Below are 17,029 nucleotides of genomic sequence, written 5' to 3'. Positions count from 1 at the left end.
CAGTGCTAGGACAATGGTCCGGAGCCAGAACCCCCACCCCCGTCCTGGCAATACCCATAATATCTGAAATTTCCAACCGAATGGGAAAAAATAACGCAAAAGTTATTTGGTTTAGATAAAGATATGCTTCCGTGAAGGATAACAGATCCTGTGCTCAGGGCTCCATCATTTGATGGTTTCTTTACTTGTCACCAATGAAAGTCCAGGAAAGCATCGAGCACCTAGAACCAAGGGTAAACTCTCACCACTTATTTTGTACTGTTTTTCTCCTCATAAACTTTTTTTTTTTTTTTTTGAGACAGGGTCACACTATGTACCCCTGGCTCACCTAGAACTGACTATGTAGACCAGGCTGTGTGGTGATATTTTATTTGTGCTCTAACAAATAAAGCTTGACTGGGGATCAGAGGACAGAGCCAGCCACTATATTCAACATAGAGGCCAGGCAGTGGTAACACACACCTTTAATCCTAGCATCTGGAAGGCAGAGATTCATCCAGATCTCTGTGAGTTCAAAGCCACACCAGGAACAGAGCCAGATATGGTGGCACATGCCTTTAATCCCAGCACTAGTTAACCATAGAGGTCTGGAAATCTGTACAGACAGACAGGAAGTGATAGAGCTGGGTGGAAAGAGGAAGTGATGTAGCTGGGTGGAAAGAGGAAATGAGATGGCAGGGCACAAAAAGGTTTATAAGGTGTGAGGATACAGGAAGTAGCTCTTTCTTGGGCTGAGGATTTCCTAGCAGTAAGAACTTGTGGCTGTGGCTTGTTCTATTCCTCCGATCTTTCAGCTTTCAACCCATATCCAGCTCTGGGCTTTTTATTAATAAGACCGTTTAGCAATTTGTGTTATAAGGTTGGCCTCAAACTCACAAATATCTGCCTGCCTCTGCCTTCCAAGTGCTAGGATTAAAGATCCTAAAGGATCCTAGAGGATTTTTAATCCTCTCTCTCCTTCACAGCCAGCTAACCTCTTACTACTGAAAAGAGCATACCTTAGGAATGAGAATGAAGCTTCTTTGGTAGAATGCTTGCCTCCAATGCTGGAAGCCCTGGATTTGATGACCCAGTATAAACTAGGCATGGCAACATATGCCTGTGATCCCAGCACTTGGGGGAAAAGGGCAATTGAATCAAAAGTTCAAGGTTCTCAGATACAGAGCAACTTTGAAACTGGTCTGCTCTACATGAGACCATGTGTCAAATAAATAAATGTTTTAACAAAGAGGGAAAATCAAAGAAATGGCAGTGGTACACGTATATTGCATCATTACATCTGATTTTTACAAGAGTTTTTAAGAAGAAAAATCCATCAGTATACCAAAGGAAAGGGCTGACAAACAAATCACTTCCATTTGGTCCATAGGATGGCTTGCAAGTTCACAAAGACACACACCCATATACAGATTTGCTTAACATGTAAAAACAATCAGTTTTAGAAAGGAAAAAGATGTGCAACACATTGGCAATGTTAAATTCAGTAACAGGAATTGAACAAACCACAGTTTAAGCTTGAGTGAGTCTCTTTAAATGCTTTTATTGCATTATTATTTCATCAAAAAGTAGTAGTATCAGCACAAATTCCTCTTCTCAGAGCTTGCCCGGCCCCAGCCCTCACTGAGGTTGTGTTGTCTGGCAGGAGAAGAGCTCGTGTCTACATTAAAGCTGGGATCTTAGAAGTGACATAAACAGGCCTTTCTCTATAAAGATAAAAGGCTAAGCTTTAAAGGGCTTTATATTTATAGATAAATGTTTCCACAGCAATCAGTATGATAAAACTTGCTGGTGTCAGCACTCCTTTGCATACAAAAATGGCTTATTAAAATAAGCCCAATGCAATGAGTCAAACATAAATTAATCTACCTTAAAAAAATGTTTGGACTGTGAGAAAATCAGAAATCGTTGAGTTTTGTTGGAAAGCACGCCACTTTTGGTCACAGGCGCCATATACTCCCAGGAACACACAATTGACAATGGTCTGACCTTTGAAGGCCATGAGGCCCCTGGGGGAGAGCAGCTCACCTTAGCAAATCTAGAGCATGCCCTCTGCCCCTGAGCCCAGAGCTCTGCATTTCATCTCCTCCTTCAGTCAGTTTGGCTTTAGGAAGAACATTAATTCAGGAAACAGAAAAAAAATGTTCAGAAGAAATCAAGACCAAATAGGAAGCAACACAATAGTGTAGCTTTTATAGCAGAGTCTCCAGCCACGTTTATTGCAGTAAACAGGTATGACATAGTCTGTTTATACTTGTGGCAATTCAGCATACATGGGTCTCCACTAGAAGCAAGTGCAGAAATGTCTAGTAATCCCCACTGAAAGCCACATGGGAGTCCATCCATAACAGGAGGGGCCATCGGATAAGGCCCATTTATGAGATAAAACATCACAAAATGAAAGCAAATAAACTATAGTCCTATGCAAACACACAGATACAGTGTTGAGACAAAGAAAGCAGACACAAATCAAGACTGCTCAGGACTGGATGCAAAGTTTGAAGTCGAGATAATGATAACCTGGGGTATAGACAGCAATGGGGTGTGGAGGGAGACATGTGAGGGTGCTGGGGCCCTACTGATGTTTCCTCACTAACCTACTGGGCACAGTGGTATCTAAGTTGTGTGGGAAGTTTTCAAGTTGCTCGCCCATGCTTGTTGCAGGGTTTGCATCTGTCACGCTTTACTAACAATGGAAAAGCACAATTCCGAGGCTGTCTGAGCTCTTCCCAGTGCATATGAATAAACGCCCCCACTGTAAGCAGCTCAGCTGTCTGTCCATGACACCTCCTCCTTCTGCCTCTGTTGGCTAGTGACCATCTGACATTCATAAGAGATCACTGATATAATGCAAAGTGTGTTGGGGTGTGCATACCCACTCCTACCCAAGGTGCCCACAGTTTTTATATTTCTGGAGACATCTGTTTAGTTGTTTGGCCATCCAAAGTCTGCAGATACTTCTAGGGGGGAAAAAAGCAATAAAAAGTGTGAGTGTGTGTGTGTTATGTACATTTTCATATGTACTTATGCGCATAAGTGTGGGCATGTTCTTATGTGCACATATACGTGTGGAGGACATCAGGTGTCTTCCTTAATCACTTTCCATCTTGGCTTTTGAGACAGGGTCTCTCACCAAAACTGGAGCTCACTGATGCCACAGACTGGCTGCCCACAGAGCCCTGGGGATCCTGCTTTCCTAGTCTTCCCAGGGATAAGTTTGCAGGTCCATGCTGCCACATCCAAATCTAATGTAGGTGCCAGGCTCTGAAGTCTGGTCTTTAGGTTTGCACAGCAATTGACCAACTGGATCATCTTCTCAGCCTTCAAAGAACAGGTTTTAAATGAACAAGGATACTGTTCTGAACTCCACGGTGTTAACACTTTACAAGAGGTCAAGGACAGACAAGTGAGGGCACTACAGCTGCAAAGACGGAAACTTGCAACTGGCCACCCATGGGCTGCGAGGGACCAGCAGGTAGAGTGTGCAATGGCGGCCTTGTGCCCCCACCCCAGGTCTTATTTAGTTTGACATTCTCATGACTTCCCGTGTGGCACTCCAATATTTGATAAATGGGAAATTAAACCAGAACTGTTCAAAACGTTTCAGGAAGTTCTCCTGCTCTGCCTGTTTGTGTGTTTGCATGTCTGTCTTCTCGTCCTTCAGTGTGAGCCACAGCTGGTGTGCAGAGGAAATGGTGAGGCTCGTGACACAGCAGTAGAGAAGCACCTTGAGAGTCCCAGGCGACTGTGACCTCTGGCACAACTCTTCATCTCCACCTCCAAGACCCTTAGCTAGCTTCCTCATGGTGAAGCAAGGGCCACCCTGGAGTGCTCTCAAGGGACCAGAGTGAGGATCGCCTGACAAGAGAGGAGAATGAGAGCGTCACTCCATCCACATGCATCATTACTGCTCTTCCATTATAGGTCTTAAAGAACTGTTCAGCGTCTGCATCTGTCCACTACATGGGGCCATAAAACATGGATTCCTCGCTGCCCACATCAGAAGGCCACCAAACACTTTGCATTGTTTTCAAGAAACCACGGGTGCACTAGCAACTATTTTTACTTCTGGAAGTTGGACAATGGGGCACAGAACCCCTGTGACAGGAGTGTGTGTAGAAAGCTCCAAACGACCAGAAGAAAGAAGTCTCCAGAATCAACATTGCCTTTGATCTGTCTTATCACCCCGCCTGCTTACTTTAAGACATTGAAAAGGGTTTTCGAGGTGAAATGCAAGAGGACTCGAGAGGCTAGGATTGAAAGGAGGTGTAAAGGAAGGCTGCAATGGAGGGCGGTGATTGGCAGGATCCAGCTCGCTCACAAAATGACTTTTGGTGGTCTCCAGAGACGGGCTGCATGGCAATTTGCCGCCTGTATTCAAATATATTTAATGGTCCTCGTTGCCTTCCTAATCACGCTGCTCATAAGGGAATTCCTATCCTGAGATGTGACAGAGGCTCGGCAAACATCAGGAATAAATACCAGCAAAACAGAGAGCGCAGACGCTTCACCACAACGCTTTACAAAAGTGAGGGGAAATGAAAGCCATGACACAGCCGAGTGTTTCCTAAGAATCCAAGAAAATACCTGTCTGACTGTCGCTTGGGCTAGGATTTCTTTTCCCTTCTTTCCTCGTCTTCCTTCCTCAAGCAAAATGAACAAAGAGCTCGCTGGACAGACAGATGCTCTTTCATTCTGTTAGCTCCCCATCCACGGTCAGCAGAGAGGGAACTCGGGACCAGGGATGCGGTACACTAACCGAGACCTGGGCTCTTCCGTTTTGTGCATAAGAACTCCGGGTAAAGGATAAACTCCCACAGAGCATGGCGGGAGAAACAGGACGGAAGGAATGGGGAGGAGCGCAGTTCCCATGGCCGCTCTTACACCACACTCCGGCCCAACAAGGTGTCACACTGTAATAAATCATATTTCTATTGCAGTGCTAGAGATTGTAGCCAGAACTTTGTGCATGTGAGACACATACTCTGTGACTAAACTGCTTGAAATATCTTGTTTTCTTTCCTATGAGAATATAATTTAATTGTGCATACAATTACATACATATATATGCTTACACACATGTATACAGGACATGCCAGCATAGCGGAGTGTGGAAGAAGGAAGGGAACCGCAAGCTGAAAACAAGAGAGGGGTGTAAGGGTGCAAATACAAGCAAAGTACAATGACACCACGTGTAGGAAGCTTTCCTAGTGCAGCCCATTATTTTGTACACTAACTGAAAAATTAATTCAAACAAATTTAGGGCTGGAGAGGTGGCCCAGTGGTTTAAGAGCTTTGGCTGCTCTTCCAGAGGACCCGGGTTTGATCCACAGCACCCACAAGGCAGTTCACAACCATCTGTAACTCCAGGCCCAAGGAACCCAATGCTGTCTTCTGTTCTCCACAGGGTCCTGCACAGGTGTACACACACACACACACACACACACACACACACACACACACACACACACGTAAACATAAGCAATTTAAGAAATCTGTATAAATCAAATCCATATATGTGAATGCTAACAAATTGTAGGGGAAGGGTCAGGATCCGGCTACGCACTGAATTATTTAGCAAACACTGCCACCATGCCACAATAGACATAACTTCCAAGTACATGTACTAAGGCCACAGCTGGTGGGTTCCTCATTAGGAAATGGTATGGGTGATGAGCTCAATAGCTTTGCAAGCCCTGGACCAATGGCAGTGGCCCCACAGGAAGCCCCCACACAAACCTTAACCCCAGAGTGAACTTTGCCCTAAGCCAAACTATGTTACCAATAAGATGTCACTGCCTGTCTATATAAGAAAAGAAGAACTAAAGAGTATAAGATGAAAACAAGTCTTACAATTCACCAGCGTGCAGATGGAACTGGAAAGAAAGCTCTACTAGGAAGCAACTTCTTCTGAATATAGATGAGCTGTGTAAAAGGAAATTACACAACCAAGTTTTCAAGATTTATTTTTATGTGTATGAATGATTTGCAGTATGGTTTTATGTGTACCATATGTGTGCAATACCCAAAATGGCCAGAAGAGAAAAACAGAGTCCCTGAACTATACTCGGGCCCTCTGCAAGAGCAGCAAGCGCTCCTAGCTACCTCGATGTCTATCCAGCTACATAACCAATTTCGAATGAGACAAAGTAGAGAACGCCGAGGATTCTCTACAAATAAACAGCCATGCTTCTTGGCGCAGTCACACGCAGTTGCCTGTAGTGCAGGACAACATGGGTCTGACCGTGGAGCAGATGAGCTCTATCTTGTCACTTCTTCCTATTTTCCAACATGGAAACCATTGTACTATCCTCTCTTTTCTCCATGCACCTTGTCAGTGTCAGCAAAGAAACAAAAAACCTCAACCCTTGGCTTTGGAGAGTTTCAACAGTTTAGATTGAAGGTGACGGCTGAGTAATTCTGTGGCTATCTCAAAAACCCAGAACCATGCCTGAGCAAGGGGGTTGTGGGGTAAGCAGATCACATTTCATTAAAGTTGCTTTTTAGGAGCTGTAAGGTTTAGGTTGGGCCATAGCCACAAGTTTAGAAGAGGAAACAAAGTACATAATACAACAAATGTTCTCCCCTTCCGACAAGACAGAAACATGAAGCTCCAGGCACTGAAGGCTCTTCCGGTGATTCAGGGAGGTGACCCAGTGCAGCCTGGTGGCATCTACTGCAGGCCAGGTCTTAGAAGAATGCTTCCCAGGTAACCTAGAGGTTCTCAGAGGAGGCACAGAAGGCCCTGGGACCAACAGGGACAAGGAGCTGACAGGAGCAATCCCGGGAATGGATGACAGAAGATTGATTGGGAGGCAAGGACTCCTCCTCACAGGCTCCAGCCCGGAAGCCGCACCATGCCATGTTTCCTCTGCCACATCTTAGCATTTCCTAAAAACAATCCTAAGGCAGATAAAGGAAGGTTTGTGTAAGTGTAAGTTTTCACCCTGTGTCCAAATGTAGGATTAAATTCAAGTTTTGAAAAATGAGAAAATACTTACAATGATGGAGATGGAGTCAAGGGAGGGAAATTTTATCTATAGAAGGACTTTTTTAAAATCAGCACAGGAAATCATGACAGCCTGGTGTCTTGAATGGTACAAGCCGTTGTATTAAACATAGCATAATGTAGCAGACTGGTTTTTATAAAGGGTGGAGAGGGAGTTCCTGCCATCCACGCCTCTTGAGGCAGATCAACGGACATCCCACACTCAAAAGGGAGAGCCAAGAAATTAAGTGGACACTGACATTTCCTTTTAAGAAACACTGTGGTTTGAATTACGTGCTCAGTAAAGACCTCTCCCTCCCTGAAAGGTTACCCGCCAATGACTTTAAGCACCTCCTGGGTTGAAGTATTCCATTAAACCTTGAACAATGTGCTCAGACTGGCTTAGAGTCCAAGAGGGAAAGCGTATTATAATGCTCATTATTGGCTTTTCCATGAGTCATACCAGAAACCGCCTTGTAGTGCAACCATGTGGATTCCACTCCAACTTCTCTACTAGCTTATGAATTGCTGGTTGGGTTGGCAATATGGTTCAGAGGGTGAAGGTTCCTGCCACCAAGGCTGACAACCTAAATTCCATCCCTGGAACCCTCATCGTAGGAAGACAGGACAGGCTCCTGTGGGTTGTCCCCCGACCTCCACACACAGGCTGTGGCATGGGTGCGCTCACACACACACACACACACACACACACACACACACACACAAACACACACGCACGAACAGTTAGTTGTTGCTTTCTTATGCATCCAAATGCAATGGTAGCAGGAACTATACACCTTGGTTTGTAACATTATAAACAGTATCAATTCAGCTGTGATGACATGTCTTTACGCCCAGAATTTGGGTGGCAGAGGTGGGCAACTCCCTGAATTCAAGAACAGCCTGATCTACATAGTAAGTTCAACCAGTGGAGACTACATAGTGAGGACCTGACATGAACAAATATAATAAAATCACATGTCTTTCCTCCCATTGCCCCATGTGTCTCCTCTTCTTCATATACGAATTGCTCCAAAGAAAGATTTGTATACATTGCTCTCTACCTCCTCAAGTTCTGTTGGTGCACTGGATTTTCTGCTTTGCTTATTTATATGAGATGTTCTACAAACATTTTAAACATAACAAATCTAAAAGGAAACCCTGGGTTTAACCCTTGGGGCTTGTTCCCACATCCTAGACAAGTCTTCTTCACAGCAGACATCCATCAGCTTCCCAGTTGCTCATGAGAGACATATAGATGTCACCCTGAGTTTTATACTTCTTACGCCTCCCATCTGTTCAACAGCATGTGTTATCAAAGTTATTTTTGAATGAATCTTATTTAGACATGTTGGGTTTCGTTGTATCTCTTTGTCCATCTCCTTAGACAAGCCCCTCTTCATCTCATTTCATGGACTCTCTTCAGTTGAGTCCATCACTCCTGTTACCTGTTACCCTGTTCAAGCCATGTTCAGCCAGCGGTGATAATGCCCTTATCCAACTCTCACCCTCATCTGGTATCATTCCACTGCCCTGTCTTCTCATAGATCATTGAGGAGACTCCGAAGCTCTTGTGATTATTTCCAGGTCTCAGCTCATAGCATCTCTGGTCTGTGTCTGTCTATATGGGTGCCTGCAGTGTTCGCAGGGCATTGGAGGCCAGAAGCAGGTATCAGATCCCTCAGAGCTGAAGCTACAGGTGGTTCTAAGTTACCCAACATGGGTGCTAGGAACCAAATTTGGGCCCTCGGAAGAGCAGCAAGCACTCCTAACTGTGAGCCATCTCTCCAATGGTTTGATTTTTGTTTTTAATGAACCAAGTCCTCATCCTATGCCACAAAGGGCTTCAGGTAGCTCTCTCCTCTGTCAGAATCTCTTCACACATTGGCCCTAAGGACCAAATATCAACACCTCAGCAATTTCCTTCCTGACCTCTCTATTTAAAGGAGGGCTCTGTGTTTTCTCTTTTAAGCCCTTTGGTGCTACACAGAGAAATCCTGTCTCAAAAGACAGCAACAAACAAACAAACAAACAAAAATTTACATACAAGGTAAAGCATGACCACTGTGTGATATTCCTAGACGTTATCACAAATGGTACATAGAAACTGTATTAAATGCATACATAATTTATATACATATGTGTGTATATTATGTGTTTATATGTATATGTAGGTGGGACTGGGGAGATAACTCATGTGTTAATAGCACTTGCTGCTCTTGCAGAAGACCCAAGCTGGTTCCCAGTACCCATGTTGGGTGGCTCACAACCACCTATAACTCTAGCTGCAGGGGATATGACACCCTCTTCCTGCATCATAGGGTACCCATATACACATGACATATACTCACACAGACAGGCACACATATATGTAAATAAAAACACAACTAAGAACTAGCTATCGATAGTAAGTATCAGTCAAGATCATACCCTGTGCACTATATGTACATGTAAGGGAGAGAGAGAAAGTTCACCAGCTGCAGTTAGCTTCACTCATGCAAGACAGTGGCCATAGCCTCGGATTCTTCTCATGTCTAAACAATGCAGAGAGAACTCACATACAGCGACACCTCATTCTCCACCTGTGAGATTTGCACCAAGCACAGTCCCTGCTCTTAGTTTCTATCTTTCACACAAAGAAAGCATGCAAAACTCTACCGTCCTCACCAAGGGGAATAACTAACCAGGAAGTGGCAACAGACTCCATGACAGTAGGAACTAAACAGGTTTTTTGTTTGGGGACTTTTGAGTATTTTTGTTTTGTTTTGTTTTGCTTTGAAACAGTCTCATTTAGCCCAGGCTGGCATTGAGCTTGATATATGACCCAAGATGACCCTAAGCCTCTGATCCTTCTGCCTCTACCTCCTGGATGCCTGTAAACAGACTTTTATAGAGACCATATTTTGAGTGTTTATTTGATTTTTCATGCAACTGGCTCTATTTAGAAATGGTTTACTTACTTCAAATGTGGAGTCAATGCTTGGTGGATTCATAGACATGCTTTCATGCTATACAATAATAGATAGATGGCCATCTCCTGATATAAATTTCCAGCCTGCCTCCCTTCTTCCCATGACACTGTTTTCTTTGGGGTACAAAATCTACTCTAAGTGGCTTTCAGACAACTTCTCATTACCAGTAAAAGAGGACAAGATGCATTTCCCCAGCTCCTGTGTGCTGTAAGAGTCCCGGCACTCAGCATCCCTGGGAAATCACCCACCCCAACTCTTACCCTGTTTTTAGTCACTACACAATGATTGTTTTAAGTGTTTGTTTGACTGGACCACAGTACCTAGATATTGGGTCAAACATCATCCTAGAAGTTTCTATGAAGTGATTTTATTTAACTCACTAGATCCTGAAGAAACCAATTCACCATCCGTTATGTGAGCAGTTCATTTCGGTTCCATTGAAGGCATTGAGAGCAAGAGTATGGCACAGGAGGTCATTCACTTGGTGAAGAGTTTGCTGTGCACTCGTGAGAACGTGGGTTTGATCCCTAGGCACCACATTAAAAAGCTGTGGCGTGGCATGCTCTTGTAATCTCAGTGCTGGGGAGATGGAGACAGGCATGTGGATTCCCAGGGTTCGCTGTATAGCCATCATAATCAGAGTGATGAGTTCCAGACCACTGAGCAGTTCTGTCTCAAAAGAGAAGGAAGATGTCAACTGAGGCAGCTTCTGAAACAAGAATGCAGAGGTTGACCTCTGGCCTCACAGACACACTAACACACACACCAGCATACACACACACACACACACACACACACACACACACACACACACACTACTGACCTCCCTCACATAAGAGGGAATTGTGCCAACAGGCTGCCTGCTGGTTTACATAGCATCATCTAGGTCTCCAGCCTGATACTCAACACTGCAGATTCAGGAATTATTAACTCCAGAGTGAACCTAGTTTTTATTATTGATCTATTTTCAATAGAATTCCTAGTTTTAGGGGTGCCATGGAGGAACTAGAAAGGTGACTCAATGGTTGTGAGTACACCTCCACTCACAGCACATGCCCACACGCAGACACACAGTTAAAAATAAACTAAACCTTGAATGGAAAGAGAGAGGGCAAGAGAACATGGAGGGACCACTAACAAGACGGAGTTTCCTTTCTGTTGGAAACATTCACAGAGTGTAAGGGCAACTGCAATTCAGAGACATGGAGAACTTACCTCTCTGTATAACATTCATCTCTACAACCACAAAACTCACCCTGACATCTTCTGTGGCAACTCAGTTCACAGGACCATCACTTCACTGCAGCAAACTGCAGGGAGATGCAGTCCTCTGCTCTCTGCTCCTCTGACCAGATGACCGACTGCCAAGGGTCAAGAACTGGTTGCTGATCTTCCTCGTTTGTTTGTGGAATGGTTATTTTCCCGATACTCCAAACTACTGTAAACAGGTGTCCCAGAAGAGCAAGCTATCAATCTGCCACTCACCCCAAGAAGGGCTAAGTGACATGCCTGAGCCCAGGACTCTACTTTGCCACATACTGAATGTTTAGAGATTGCCAGAAGTGTTTGGTTTGGGTGGCTCCATGAAAGATATTCTATAGCCACAAATATTCATAAAACACTCGTGGAGGACTCTAAAGTCACAAAGGAAGGCCCTTGCACTATAACATAATCTTTGATGGCCCTGAAGAATGTGTTTACTCAAGCTCACAAAGTGGGCTGGGTTTGCTGGGTTTCAGCAACAGATTGGGGTTTCAAAGAAATACTGGCAATGTAGGTCATTGTTTTATTCTTTTTTTTAACAGGCTTTGAAGCTTTGCTGAAATCTTATCAGTGTGTCAAGATTTAAAATCTCCCACCTGCACCTCGCTCTTCCTGGAACTCTTTTGAACAGCTGCTGCCTCCTCCTTAGTTGATTAAGCGCATACACACTCGGCTCTATGTATCAGAAACCTCTGCCAGCCATTTCTCCATCTTTACTGCCTATCGAGTAGGCAGATTCAAAGCAAACATGAATTCCTAGGGATCGATTATAAGATATATTATGTGATTAAATTGTGCTGGCTCACCTGCCACGCATTTGCACTCAGGCTCTCTCAGACCCTCCATTTTTCCAGCTGTAATCGTCCCAGAGGGAAGGCTTACTCACTGGGCTCCTTTTAAAAGGAGCGCAAATCTCAACACTGCGACCATTGAATGCCACAAATGTGATTGTAAAGAGAGCACAACAGAATGAAAATACCGTGCATTCCCATTTGTCAACAGGAGGCTTCTGTGCAATGTACCTTCTGCAGGCAGGTCTGTGTGTCTGTTCCTCTGTTTGGGGAATGAACACATCAAACCATCGCACATGAGAAACTGTACAAAGGTCAAAACCAGCCGAAAGTAAGTTCTTCAAACTCCCAGTCTTCCAACACAGCAACCTGCCTTCCTGGTTCTTTGGACCACAACTTTGTCCCTAGTAGATGGTTTCTCTGTAAACCAACTGATCAACCCTAATTCCTATAAGGACAAGCAGCCCACGTTCTCACATGACCTTGGAGTGCTCACTCATTGCTAACTTCTGGCACTCTTTGGAAGGAATGGAGTTCTTCCTAAGGCCTCAGACGCTGGATGTCAGCATAACACTGCACCAACACCCGACAAAGCAGACCCAGTGAGAGGTAGACAGAACTCACAGCATGCCTCTGATCTAGCTCAACACTTACATACTTATATTTTCAAAAGAAAAAGCTCAAAGCAAGCAGGGTGTGGAATTTACATCCCAGCCCACATGGTAATACTTCCCTTTCACCCTCCTGGAAAGCTGGGGAAAACTTTTTATCAAATAACACCCAAGAAGAACTTGCCATAGAAGTGTGATTTTCCCAGCTCAATGTCACAATTATTTAGCCTGCTGAGCATGATATATCTTTGAATTTTCTATAATCCCTACCCTCAATATAGTGTGGAATTCTATTAATTCTGTTTTCATAGGGATGAAGTCATCCAGGGTGGAAACTATGACCTAACTGAGAGCATTGAAACACTGCCGTGTCTCAGCATGGGCTCTGGCACACAGGGAGTATGAATTTAAGCCTTCTGCAGGCATCATCTCTCTCTATGAAAAGCAGATATTGTGTTTCCTCTGCCTAACAGTGTTCTCTGACCACTGTGGAAAGAAGCCTGTTTGCTTTAAAAAAAAGTGTGGCACGTTTTTCCACTCCTGGTATCAAGGAAGATGAAATCAAGCACTCACAGAGTGGAATTACCGTTATCTATGTGAACCATCCCTCTATCACAAGAAGCCAAGGTTGAAATATGGACTCTACATATGAAATGAGGGGCTCCATAATAAGATGTTAAGGTTGGCAGACTTTCCAGGGTGTCCACTTGTAGACAACCCTGTACAGAGCCAGCTCAGACCCATTTTACCGCACTTAGAGGTGGCCCACATCCCAAGAGAGAGTCCTCCATGATGATAGGGCCTTATCCTGAAAGTACCTGCATACTTTATCAGTCATGCATCCACCTTCTCTTCCATATCCACCCACAGATTCTACTTGCTTTGTGATGTTTCTAATATTTGCTGGTGGCATGACACAGGTCACAGATTCCATGAGAGCACATGATGCAGACATCCAACTGGGAACCCTCCATCTGTGTCTAGCAGGTGGCAGGCACTGCACTGAAATTCCATCTTTGGAGAAAACTACTGCAAAGGTTTTCTATATTGTTTGAGAATTTTATACACTCATATACTGTGGTTAGATCAAGTCCATTGCCCATTTAGGATAGTTTGCTGCTCTAGAGGCAGTGAAACTTGGGAGAATGGAACCTAAAAATGAGGTGGACAAAAGTCTCATGTGATGGCCAGCTTTACTCAGAGCATCAGACAACTTATACCCTGAGGGCTAAGAAAGGTCACCTGAGTGTTAAGAAAGTTCTCATGTGTTCAAGCTATATATAATCACAAGGATGAGCTGCACATGGCTAAAACATTATCTTCTACAGAGGCTTGTAAGCAAATAACAATAGCCAGGCGTAATGAATAATCTGAGGTAAACTCTCTCTGATGCAATACACCGGGGAGGGGCATGGAAGCACATTCCAAGAACAACTGACTCTTATTTTCTTGGAGTTTTCTCACAAGCTCAGAATTCCCCTCCCATGGCTCTATTCTTGAACCATGTTCTGACACAGGATGATTGCCCAGGTTAGCCAACTTCCTTCCACTCATTCTGTTTCCAGGAGTACCAAAGCATGGACGCACAGGTATAAGCTCTTTGGTATTCCAAATGACTTTGCATCTCCTATCCTGGGGAGGCTGGTAAGTCAGAGGTCAATAGTCGGTACTGGTAAGAGCTTAGAAACCCCCCCTCCTTCTCCCTTTACCCTAGGATCTGAGGACACATCTGCACCTAACTAGGGCTTTGGGAGCTGGAAACACAGTTTGATAGTTAAGAGCACTTGTGGCTATTGCAGAGGACCTAGGTTCAGTTCCCAGCACCCACATGGTGGCTCACAACCATCTGTAACTCCAGTTCCAGGAGATATGATGACCTCTCTGACCCCCAAAGGCACTATACATATGTGGTGCACATATATATGTTCAATCAAAATACCCATACCAAAATAATAATAATACTAATAATAAAGTGGGGCTTTGAGGAAAAGTCCAATGAACTGTTGCTGCAGATTAGAATTAAAATCATTGATGGAAAATCATTTTAAAGACTTATTTTATGTTTAACTTTGTGTATGTGTCTGCATGGGTGGGTAGGTATATTAGTGTGAGTGCTGGTGTCCTTGAAGACCAGAGCATTGCTCTCCTGGAGCTGAAGTGGCAGGCAGTGTAGGCGCTAAGAACAGAACTCAAGTCCTCTGGAAGAACAGTGTATACGCTCCACCAAGGAGCCATGTTTCCAGCCCCAGAAAGCCGTATTTTTATACCTCACCTGAGTTTCAGTTTTTAGTGCCTTACGTGGAGAGATAGCGCAGATCAAATTGCTTGGCAGATGCTACAGACCCAGATGATCACTTCCTGTCGCAAGCAGGGAATAAAGTGTATTCGGAAGAACAGTGGCTTTATTTCTCTTCAGTTAAGAATGCCAGGTTTATTCCACTTTTGAAAGGGAAGTATGGAAACGCACACATGATTTTTCCCACCACTACGGAGGGCCGGTGCTTATGTTAGCATATTGATCTGAGGCCCAGTTCAGAATCATGGTTCCCCCCCCCCCAATTCATCCCCAATCCTCCCCCAGCTCCCTTCCCACCCAACTTTGTTTTCTCTCTCTCAAACAAAAACAAAAAAACGAGTAACACACAGGAAACTGCCCCCAAAAAAAGGGAAATCAAAAGAAACAAGCAAAACACCAATAAGACAAAACAAAGCAAAACGACACGAAAAGTCTTCAAAACTACCAGTGAGTTCATTTTTGTGTTAGCCATATTTGTTTTGTGTGTGTGAGCACATGCACGAGCATGTATGTGTGTGTAGTGTGTGTGTGTGTGTGTGTGTGTGTGTGTGTGTGTGTGTGTGTGTGTGTGTGTGAGCTCGGGGTGGTGGAGGTGTTCGGGTATGTGTGTGTGTATAGGAGCTTGGGGGTGGGGAGGTGTGTGTGTGTGTTGGGGGGTGAGCTCCAGGGTGGGGAGGCACCCATGTGCCACAGCAGGCATGTGGAAATCCAAGGACAGCTTTCGAGTCACTTCTCCCACCATGTAGGTCCCAGGATTGAACTCGGGTCGTCAGGCTTGGCAGCAAGCACCTTGAGTAGCTGAGCCATCTTGCCAGCCCCTGGGTCCTTTTTATACTGTTCTCACTCCTTGTACTAACGTGGCTTGGAAAATGACAGAAAGTGGGACTCCAAATAGTCCCTCATTCGTCGATGCTCAGTGGATCGCAGTGGGTTTGTGTTTAATAGTGAACAGTGTGACCGTGAGAGCTGTGCCATCAGTATGTATAAACACTGTTCAGAGGGACCCAGGGTCTCCTGAAGAGCAGAAGCACTGGACCACCAGCACAAACAGGTTCCTGGGCCCCAAACAGACTCCATAATCAGACTCTGTAAGGGACATGGGTGTTCTCTGGAACTCCAGACACTTTGATGGCTCGTTTCCTCATGGTGGTTTTTTTTTTTTAAGGACAGAGCCTAATCAAGTTCATGTTGTTGTTGTTGCTCTTTGGGGGTCCACCACAGAGCTCCCAAATAAATCACACACCAGGGCTTATGCTTAGTTATAAATGCCTGACCTTAGTTTGGCTTAGTTTCTAGCCAGCTTTCCTTAACTTAATTTATCCCGCCACCCTTATGCCTCTGTGTTTTTCCTATTCTCTTACTTCTTTAAATCTTACTTTTACTCCATGGTCTGTTGTGTAGCTGGGTGGCTGGCCCCTGTGTCCTCCTTCTCTGGCTACTTCTTTTTCTTCTTCCCAGCTTTTTTCCCCTATATATTCTCTCTGCCTGTCAGCCCCACCTATTTCTCTTTCCTGCCTCACTACTGGCCGTTCAGTTATTAGACCAATCAGGTGTTTCAGACAGGCACAGTAACACAGTTTCACAGAGTTAAACAAATGCAGCATAAACAAAAGTAACACACCTTAAAATAGCATTCTACAACCAGTTCAGGCTCACCTAACCCACCCGCCTCCATTCTACCCCACTGTGATTCTCCGCTGAAGAAAGTTACAAGTGTGGAGTTAGACCAGATGTGGGTGCTGGGACTGCAGGACCCACAGGCCACAGCAAGGGACTGTGGGGTTGCAGACCAGTGGAAATCTTGCCTCCAAAATCCAAACAAAGCAAAAGACAGCTTGGAGTCCTGTAAAGTTCCCTAACTGTCCTGCCAGCCACCAGATTAGAGGCCGCCATCAGTTTGAGGATCAGAAGTGAAAGGCTCAGCTTTTCTGGAACGTGCAACTGTAAGAGCTTCTGCCTTGTGCAAATGTCTCCGTCTGAGGTCACTCAGATGGGGGCAGCCGGAGGGGGAGGCTGGAGAGCACTCACCTCATTTTGGAAAGTTTCACTGTATAACTTTTCACAGTGCCCACCAATCTTGGAGGCCGTTCTTGGGTGTAAACTCCCAAGGC

This window comes from Peromyscus leucopus, chromosome 3 (genome assembly GCF_004664715.2).
Source record: "Peromyscus leucopus breed LL Stock chromosome 3, UCI_PerLeu_2.1, whole genome shotgun sequence".
Classification (NCBI taxonomy): Eukaryota; Metazoa; Chordata; class Mammalia; order Rodentia; family Cricetidae; genus Peromyscus; species Peromyscus leucopus.
The sequence above is the reverse complement of the archived record's forward strand: the minus strand, read 5'-3'. Positions refer to the sequence as shown.